General features: G+C 45.4%; 1 protein-coding gene across 1 annotated transcript in view; it reads left to right on the plus strand.

The window, feature by feature from the left end:
• Positions 8,530–8,712, plus strand: part of LOC107618185 (repressor of RNA polymerase III transcription MAF1 homolog) — a 33,039-nt gene continuing 32,856 nt past the window's right edge. Inside the window, exon 1 of the mRNA XM_016320175.2 lies at positions 8,530–8,670. The gene's annotated coding sequence lies outside the window, so the exon portion shown is untranslated. The remainder of the gene's footprint in view (positions 8,671–8,712) is intronic.

The raw sequence follows: 8,712 nt of genomic DNA on the forward strand, positions 1-8,712 counted from the left end.
ATCAGAGTGTCTTTGCAGGTACCACCCCCCATTCTTTCACACGTACAAGTCGGACAGAGGAACACCGAGTAACAGATCCACTCGAAAGTCACCTCCTTCATACGTTTGGGCCAACCAACACCATCCAGCCCATTAATCTCCGGTTACCCACCGTAACATTGGCGCCGTTGCCGGGGACCCGAGAGATCAACCAGTGATGGCGGATAGATCCCCTGAAGAGGGTCATGTGGAGACAGATTCTGAACAAGAGAATCTGAACACTGGAAACAATGAGGCAGACCAGAACCTTCACCAGGAAGCCAATGATCGACACAGGGAAGGCACCTCCGGAATCAAAAACCCGAAGGTAAATTCTTCGGAGGGGCACGAATCAGAGAAAGAAGGACCATCCCATGCAATTGAGCTCATGTGATTAGTCCACAGTCGCCTCGAACAGCTAGAACAGGAATGGGAGCGACAAAAGGAAACCGAAAAGAACCTAAAAGAGGAGATGGAGCGACGAAAAGAGTTAGAAAGAAAACTCTTAAAGTTAGAATCCTCCCTCAAAGGTTAGAACTCCCACGACGGTAGAGAAGATTTGCCCTTAGGGGGGGAAGATCCTTTTAGTGAGGACATAATGAGGGCGAAAGTTCCGGGAAACTTTAGAAGCCCTGATATGGACCTCTACGACGGAACCACTGATCCAAAGAATCATTTGAGCAACTTTAAAAGTCGGATGTATCTGGCTGACGCTTCTGATGCTACGCGATGCAAAGCTTTTCCGACAACCTTGTCAAAAGCAGCGATGAAGTGGTTCGACAGCCTCCCCCCGAGGTCGGTCACCAGTTTTGAAGACCTCTCAAGGAAATTCTTGATGAGGTTCTCTATCCAGAAAGACAAAGTAAAACATGCACCAAGCCTCCTGGGAATAAAATAGGAGGCCGGAGAATCCTTAAGAGCCTATATGGAAAGGTTCAACAAAGCATGTTTGGAGATTCAAGACTTACCCACAGAAGCAGTTATAATGGGGCTAGTCAATGGGCTTAGAGAAGGTCCCTTCTCACAGTCCATATCCAAAAGACACCCCACCTCCTTAAGTGATGTACAACAGAGAGCTGAAAAGTACATCAACATAGAGGAAAATGCTAAGCTGAGAAACCTGAGTTGGCGACCTGGGCACCCTCCCTCAACAAAAGAGAGGGAGAGGGAACCCAAGAAGAAGGAAGAACTCGGTCTCGATAGACCAAGAAAATATCACTCTTATACTCCCCTAAAAGTTTCTATAGTGGATGTATACAGAGAGATTTGCAATACTGAAAGGCTGCCACCTCCCAGACCCATTAAAAATAAAAAAGGGGGGAGTCGCAGCGACTACTGTGAGTACCATAAAATATATGGTCACTCAACAAACGACTGTTACGACCTTAAAAATGTGATAGAAAAGCTGGCCAGAGAAGGTCGGCTTGACAGATTCCTCATAGAAAGGTCGGACAGTCATGGGAAGAGAAAGCGAGATGATATGGATAGAAGAGACTCACCACCACAGACTCTGGAGAGACATATACATATGATCTCAGGGGGGTTCGCGGGAGGGGGACTCACCAAATCCTCTCGCAAAAGACACCTCAAGAGAGTCTACCAGGTCGGAGGAGAGTCATCCGACCTCCCCACCATTTCATTCACAAAGGAAGCTGGGCAAGGAATAATCCCTGGACACGATGATCCAGTGGTAATAACTATGATCCTAGCAAATGCTCATCTCCACAGAACCCTAGTAGACCAGGGAAGCTCAGCGGACATCCTCTTTAAGCCCGCTTTCGACAAACTAGGGTTGGATGAGAAAGAGTTAAGAGCCTACCCCGACACCTTGTACGGATTAGGCGACACGCCAATAAAGCCACTAGGATTTTTGCCCCTCCACACCACCTTTGGAAAGGGGGAAAATCAAAGACTCTGAGTATAGACTTCATAGTCATCGACGTGGGGTCAGCCTATAATGCTTTAATTGGCAGAGCTACCCTTAATCGACTCGGAGCGGTGGTATCGATGCCCCACCTCTGCATGAAATTCCCGACCTCAGCGGGGATAGCAACGGTGAGGGGAGATCAGAAGTTGGCAAGGAATTGCTACAATGAAAGCCTAAACCTGAGAGGAAAGAACAAAGAAATCCACACAATAGAGTTCGGTGGAGCAAGGATTAAAGAAGAGCTGCGACCACATCCCGGGGGAAAAACCGAGGAGATTCAGGTCGGCGAAGAGGAAGGAAAAACCACTCACATAGGAGCCAACCTAGGGGAAACCCTAAGACAAGGGTTGACTAAGCTCCTAAGAGATAATTCCGATCTCTTTGCCTGGAAGGCCTCCGACATGCCTGGGATAGATCCCGAGCTCATGTCCCACAAACTCTCGGTCTACTCGGGATCCCGACCTGTGCAACAAAGAAGACGCAAGCTCGGCCCAGAGCGAGCCCTAGTAGTGGAAGAGCAAGTACAGGCGCTCCTGGAAGCTGGCTTCAAATACCCAACATGGCTAGCCAATGTAGTGCTAGTCAAAAAACAAAATGGCAAATGGAGGATGTGCGTCGACTATACCGACTTAAATAAGGCATGTCCCAAGGACCCTTATCCACTACCAAGCATTGACGCCCTAAGTAGACTCTAGCTCGGGGTATCAACACTTGTCGTTCATGAACGCCTACTCGGGGTATAACCAAATCCCGATGTACGAGCCAGACCAAGAGAAGACATCATTCATCACACCCAGAGCCAACTTTTGCTACGTGGTCATGCCATTCGGATTAAAAAATGCAGGAGCTACCTACCAGAGGTTGATGAATAAGGTGTTTACCTCTCACCTAGGGAGCTTAATGGAAGTATACGTCGACGATATGCTGGTAAAGACCAAGAAAGAAGTCGACCTCTTGCCTGACCTTTCACAAGTCTTTGACACCATAAGGTCGCACGGGATGAGACTAAATCCTGCAAAGTGCGCCTTCGCGGTGGAGGCAGGAAAATTTCTGGATTTATGCTAACGCAAAGAGGGATCGAAGCCAATCCCGATAAGTGTAGAGCTATCCTGGAAATGAGAAGTCCGACTTGTTTAAGAGAAGTCCAACAACTTAACGGCCGACTTGCAGCTCTCTCCAGGTTTTTGGCAGGATCAGCACTAAGATCCCTCCCACTGTTCTCCCTATTGAGAAAGGGACGCCAGTTTGAATGGACTCCCGAATGCGAGGAGACGTTCCAAGAGTTCAAAAAGTTTTTGAGCCAACCTCCTATTTTGACCCGACCTGTAGCCGGTAAGGACCTCGTCCTATACCTATCCGTGGCAGACAAGGCTGTCTCAGCAGCCTTGATAAGAGAAGACGAGGACGGTCAACATCCAATCTATTTCATCAGTAAAGTTCTACAGGGCCCTGAGCTAAGGTACCACAAACTAGAGAAATTTGCCTACTCCTTAGTGGTAGCCTCACGAAGGCTACGGCCTTATTTTCAAGCTCACACAATAAGAGTCCGTACGAACCAGCCTATGAAGCAAATCCTCCAAAAAACGGATATTGCAGGGAGAATGGTTCAATGGGCAATAGAGCTCTCCGAGTTCGACTTGAGATATGAAACTCGGACTGCGATTAAAGCCCAGTGCCTCACCGACTTCATTGCAGAATACGCAGGAGATCAAGAGGAAAAACCAACTACATGGGAACTCTATGTAGATGGATCCTCCAAAAAAACAGGAAGCGGTGCAGGCATAATATTGGTAGATGAAAGGGGAACCCAGATAGAGGTTTCCCTCAAGTTTGAATTCCCAGCTTCAAATAATCAGGCAGAGTATGAAGCCTTGATCGCAGGACTGAAGCTGGCAGAAGAAGTCGGTGCTACAAAGGTGAGGATATACAGCGACTCCCAAGTGGTGACTTCCCAAATAAGTGGAGAATATCAGGCAAAAGACCCAAACATGAAGAGGTACTTGGAAAAAACTTTGGAGCACCTTGGGCGCTTTGCAGAAACCGAGGTGAAACACATAACTCGGGATCTAAACAGCAGAGCAGATGCCCTATCCAAGTTAGCAAGTACCAAGCCAGGAGGAAATAACAGAAGCCTGATTCAAGAGACTCTCCAGGAACCCTCAGTGGTAAAAATAGAAGACAAACAAGAAGTCTTCGAAGTGGTCGGATTAAACCTCGGATGGATGAACCCCTTAGTCGAATACCTGAAATTCGACATCCTCCCCAAGGAGGAAAAGGAGGCCAAGAAAATCCGAAGGGAAGCACAACACTACACCTTGGAAAGAAATATCCTCTACAGAAGAGGGATATCAACGCCATTATTAAAATGTGTACCGACCTCCAGAACCACCGAGGTATTAGAGGAAGTACATAGTGGAATCTGCGGAAACCACCTCGGAGCAAGGTCATTAGCCAGGAAAGTAATCCGAGCTGGATTCTATTGGCCAACCTTGCAGAAAGATGCCACAGAGTTTGTGAAAAAGTGCCAACCATGTCAAATGTACGCAAATTTCCACGTGGCTCCTCCAGAGGAGCTCATTAGCATCACTTCTCCGTGGCCCTTTGCAAAATGGGGAATGGATTTGTTAGGTCCTTTTCCTCAGGCGCTAGGACAAGTCAGGTACCTAATAGTGGGAATAGATTATTTCACAAAGTGGATAGAAGCAGAACCACTGGCCACTATCACTGCACAAAGAAGTCGGAGGTTCCTCTACAAAAATAATATACAGGGGCACAAAGAGGAGCTCAATTTGCTCCCAGAATTCCGAGAAGAAGCCCAGATAAGAGAAGCAGCGTTGAAGCAAAGGATGACCGCAAGATACAACAAAAAAGTCATTCGAAGGAGCTTCACCCCAGATGACTTGGTCCTAATCAGAAACGACATTGGAGTCAACAAATCTGGGGAAGGAAAGCTCGCTGCTAATTGGAAAGGACCATACAAGATCAACGAGGTCTTAAGAAAAGGCTATTATAGGGTAACCGACTTCGACGGCAACGAGTTACCAAGATCATGGCATGCTTGTAATATGAAAAGGTACTACAGCTAAAAGCGAACCCTACTCCCTGATGTACTCTTTTCCCAACTTCATGATTTTTCCCAAAATCAAAGGGTTTTTTCTGAGAAGGGTTTTTAACGAGGCATCACAGTAGGGGCTAAGGGAAAATAGATTATCAAAAGCCCTTAGTAGCAATAAGGTACCTCCTCAATTAATAAAGATCTCTTTCATTTTAATATCTCTTTTAAATTCCCTTTTTTATTCTCTTCCTACGAAACGCGCCGATTTAAGCTCGACAAAACGTGAAAATCCCTTGAACCGACCTAGATGGTCATCAGGATAAAACGACGAGGTACAAGTCGGCGTAAAGAGGCTATGGAAGTCGATCATGATAAACTCGGGAGCAGTCCGACTCATAAGTCGAAATGCGAAACCGAGTAAAACTAAAATGAATCGCAAAAGTAGCCTAAGTCACGAAAAGCTCAATGAAACAAAATTGAGTACTAGGAATAACAAAAAGAGATAGGAAAAAACTAAGAAAAGATTATAAGGCTGCCCCGAAGATAAAAAAGATTCAGAAAAGCAGACAAGCCCAAAGAAAAGGTTTTTTCCAGAAAAGATCAAAAATCAAAAGAACTACGAATAGAAAAGCATGCGCGCACAAGGTAACTCAAAACCCTTATCCAAAAAAAGGGTATTTATTTAATCGTTAAAATTAAACCTTATCAAAAAAGAGTATGATAAAACTATTTTGTTTACGGCCTTAAAAGGCCAAAAATTATTCAAACATCAACAAATAAATATAAAGAGTTTAAAAAAAAGGGGGGGGGGGCCACAGGCCGGACCCCCAATAGCCAACAAATTACTTCTTTTCAAGAGGAGTAGAAGGATCACCACCACCAGGACCAGGAGTTGGAGAGAAAGTCGGAGGAACGGTAGAAGAGCTCGGAGCGTCCTTAGAGCGAGGAGGGGACTCTATGATCCTCTGCCCCCGAGTCTTCAAATCGGACTCGGACTCCACCACGGGGACAGGAGGATCCACGATGGCACCATCAATAATAATCTTATCAGGATCTAAAGGAGAAAGGTCCAAGTCAGGAGCAATGACTCCGACCTGCTCCTTAAAAACCCTCCAAGCCTCATCAGCACCATCCGCAATAGAGTCCTCCAACTCGGTATAGGCCTTCCGGGCATTCAGCAAGTCATTCTTTACAGACACAAGATCATCAAATAAACTGTTGTAGCTGGCTTGCGCTGCCTTCCTCAAATCCACCTCCATGTTGCATTGGGCTTGCAACTTCTTCTCCTTCTCCCGGAGGCTATCCCTCTCCTCCTTCAGCTTGGCGACTTTTCCCTCCAACTCCCTCTCGTGCTCCTGATATACGCGAAGCCTGCCTTCCAGCTCCTCGACCCTCGAGGTCATCCCTAAAGAGCTGAGAGGAGTCTTCTCAAATATATCTAAGAGTTTGCCACAAACTCCCGCCGTCTTGAGACTCTCCTCAACCACAGCAGTGAGGTAGTGCCGAACAGAAACATCATCCATGCTCATACGAGCATGGGGATAAATGTTCTTTCGGACGAACGCAAGAGCGTCCGCCTCACCAGAAGCGCCAGACTCTAAGGTCTTACGCTTCTTCTTCTCTGGTTCAGGAGTAGGTCAGACGGAGGGGGTGGCAGAGAGGAAGCAGAAGAGGAAATCACAATAGGTTGGGAGGGAGTCCCGACGTTCCGAGGAGGAGGAGGAGGAGAGACAACCGCCCTAGCACCACCAGACCTGGCACGAGACCTCGCCTTGGCCTCCTGAACTCTTTGGTAAGACTCCTGGGCATTTGTTTTTGCCATCTCTAAAAAAAGCAACAATTGATAGATTAGACAAGTCGGAAGAATTAATCAGACAAGTCGGAAAACCAAATGAAAGCTACCTAGTTGCGCCTGGATAAAACTCGGAGACCCCTGGAGAAACTTTTTTGTATCCAAGTATGGAGACCTCCCCCAAACTTCTCAGAGGAACCCCACAATGGCTGCCTCCACATCATCCAGGTCGTCAAGACCATATTTTTCACAAGGGGAGGCCTCCAACCAGTATAAAGGAAAGCGGGGGGAAGAATTATCATCCAGGAAAAAGGGGTGGTGACCCTCTACAGCTTGCACTTTGAAAAAATAGTTTTTGAAATCGTGGAAGGATTCGTCAAAAAGGGTGAAAATTCTCCTACCTTGTATGGCTCGAAACAATACCCACTGTTGTTTATTGTTTAGCCCACTAAAGGGTTTTGTCATATGAAAAAGATGGAAAAAAATCTTTTAAGAAGTCGGGAACTCTAAGGCCTGGCTGATGAATTGATAAATTTTCAAAAAACTCCAAGAGTTGGGGTGAAGCTGGGTAGGAGCGACTCGGCAATGACGTAAAACAGACATCTCAAAGTCTGAAAAAGGAAGAAAAACACCCAAACGGGTGATCATACACTCATACATAAAGAAAAAATGGGAGGCCGCCTCATTAGCCCTCCCAAAGCAAACCCGGTCTTCTGGACCCGGGGCCACTAACTCATACTTCGGCTCATCCTCCTCAGAAGAACAAATTCTGTGGCGAGTACGAAGATGGGTGATAAACTCAGAATCGACTAAGGGTTCCTCCCCTAAGACTGTGACATCAACCCAGTGAGAGAGAGCATCTACAGAAGCCATTTCTTTTTCTAAAAAAGGGGTGACAAAACCTACAAGGGGAAAAGAAAAATCACCAACATGGTCTCTAAAGGGAGGGGGATGTGAAACTAAAGTCTGCAAATCAAATTTATCTACAAAAGCATATTAAAGAACTAACCTTTATCTGGAAATGAGGGTTGGAAGCAAAAGCCTTCGAAAGCATAAGAATGCAGTACGAACGAATGCAAGGGAAATTTGAAAGATCGCAGAAACGAAACAATGAAAGAGAGGGAAAGTATTTATAAGAACGTTAGGGGCATAATGGTAAAATAGGGGCAGTCATTAATGAAGATGCACCGTTACCAAGGCTATTGAATCCCTACGCACACCCCTAACGAACACGATGCTAAATGACATCATCAAAAATTAAATAATATTATTATTTTCTTTTAAAAATTTACATTAAATTAAACTAATTTTTTTTGGGGTCATAGTGTCATGCACACTTCCACACTCACACACACTAAAGGCTCTATAACAATTCAGATACAGCTGGTATTCCAACCTGCGACGTGGCTATTATGACTTATGAGGCTAACACATTGGCCATTGGTACAATGCCTCTGCCACATCAAATGAAACTAATTTTGTGCTACTAGATGGGCTTTCAAAAAGGATATACAAAAGAAAGGCCAATTAAATCCATGTAATTGGACTTCATGTGAAATACTAAATTGGGCTGGGCTTTTCTCTGTTTTTTAACTAAACATACATGGGCCAAAGTAAACCGTAGATGTCGTTTTCTCTCTCTCTCTCTCTTCGAATTGCAGATTCTCTCTCATCCACCAATTCATGTATCTGTATTTAACTATTTATTGACTCTATCTATTTCAAATCTAAAATCAGAATATTCGAATTTCACCGCTTCGAAACCCTTCCGTTTATCGCTTTATCCCCAAATTCTGAAATCCAAATAATCTTCGCTGTTCTCAAGTAATCTCTCCTTCATCACAGCACCAAGCAATCTTCGTCGTCTTCATTTCTCTGGTACACTTCAATTCCTTCTTTCTCTCTCGTTTTCTGCATTCC

Source organism: Arachis ipaensis, chromosome B09 (assembly GCF_000816755.2).
Source record: "Arachis ipaensis cultivar K30076 chromosome B09, Araip1.1, whole genome shotgun sequence".
NCBI classification, from domain to species: domain Eukaryota; kingdom Viridiplantae; phylum Streptophyta; class Magnoliopsida; order Fabales; family Fabaceae; genus Arachis; species Arachis ipaensis.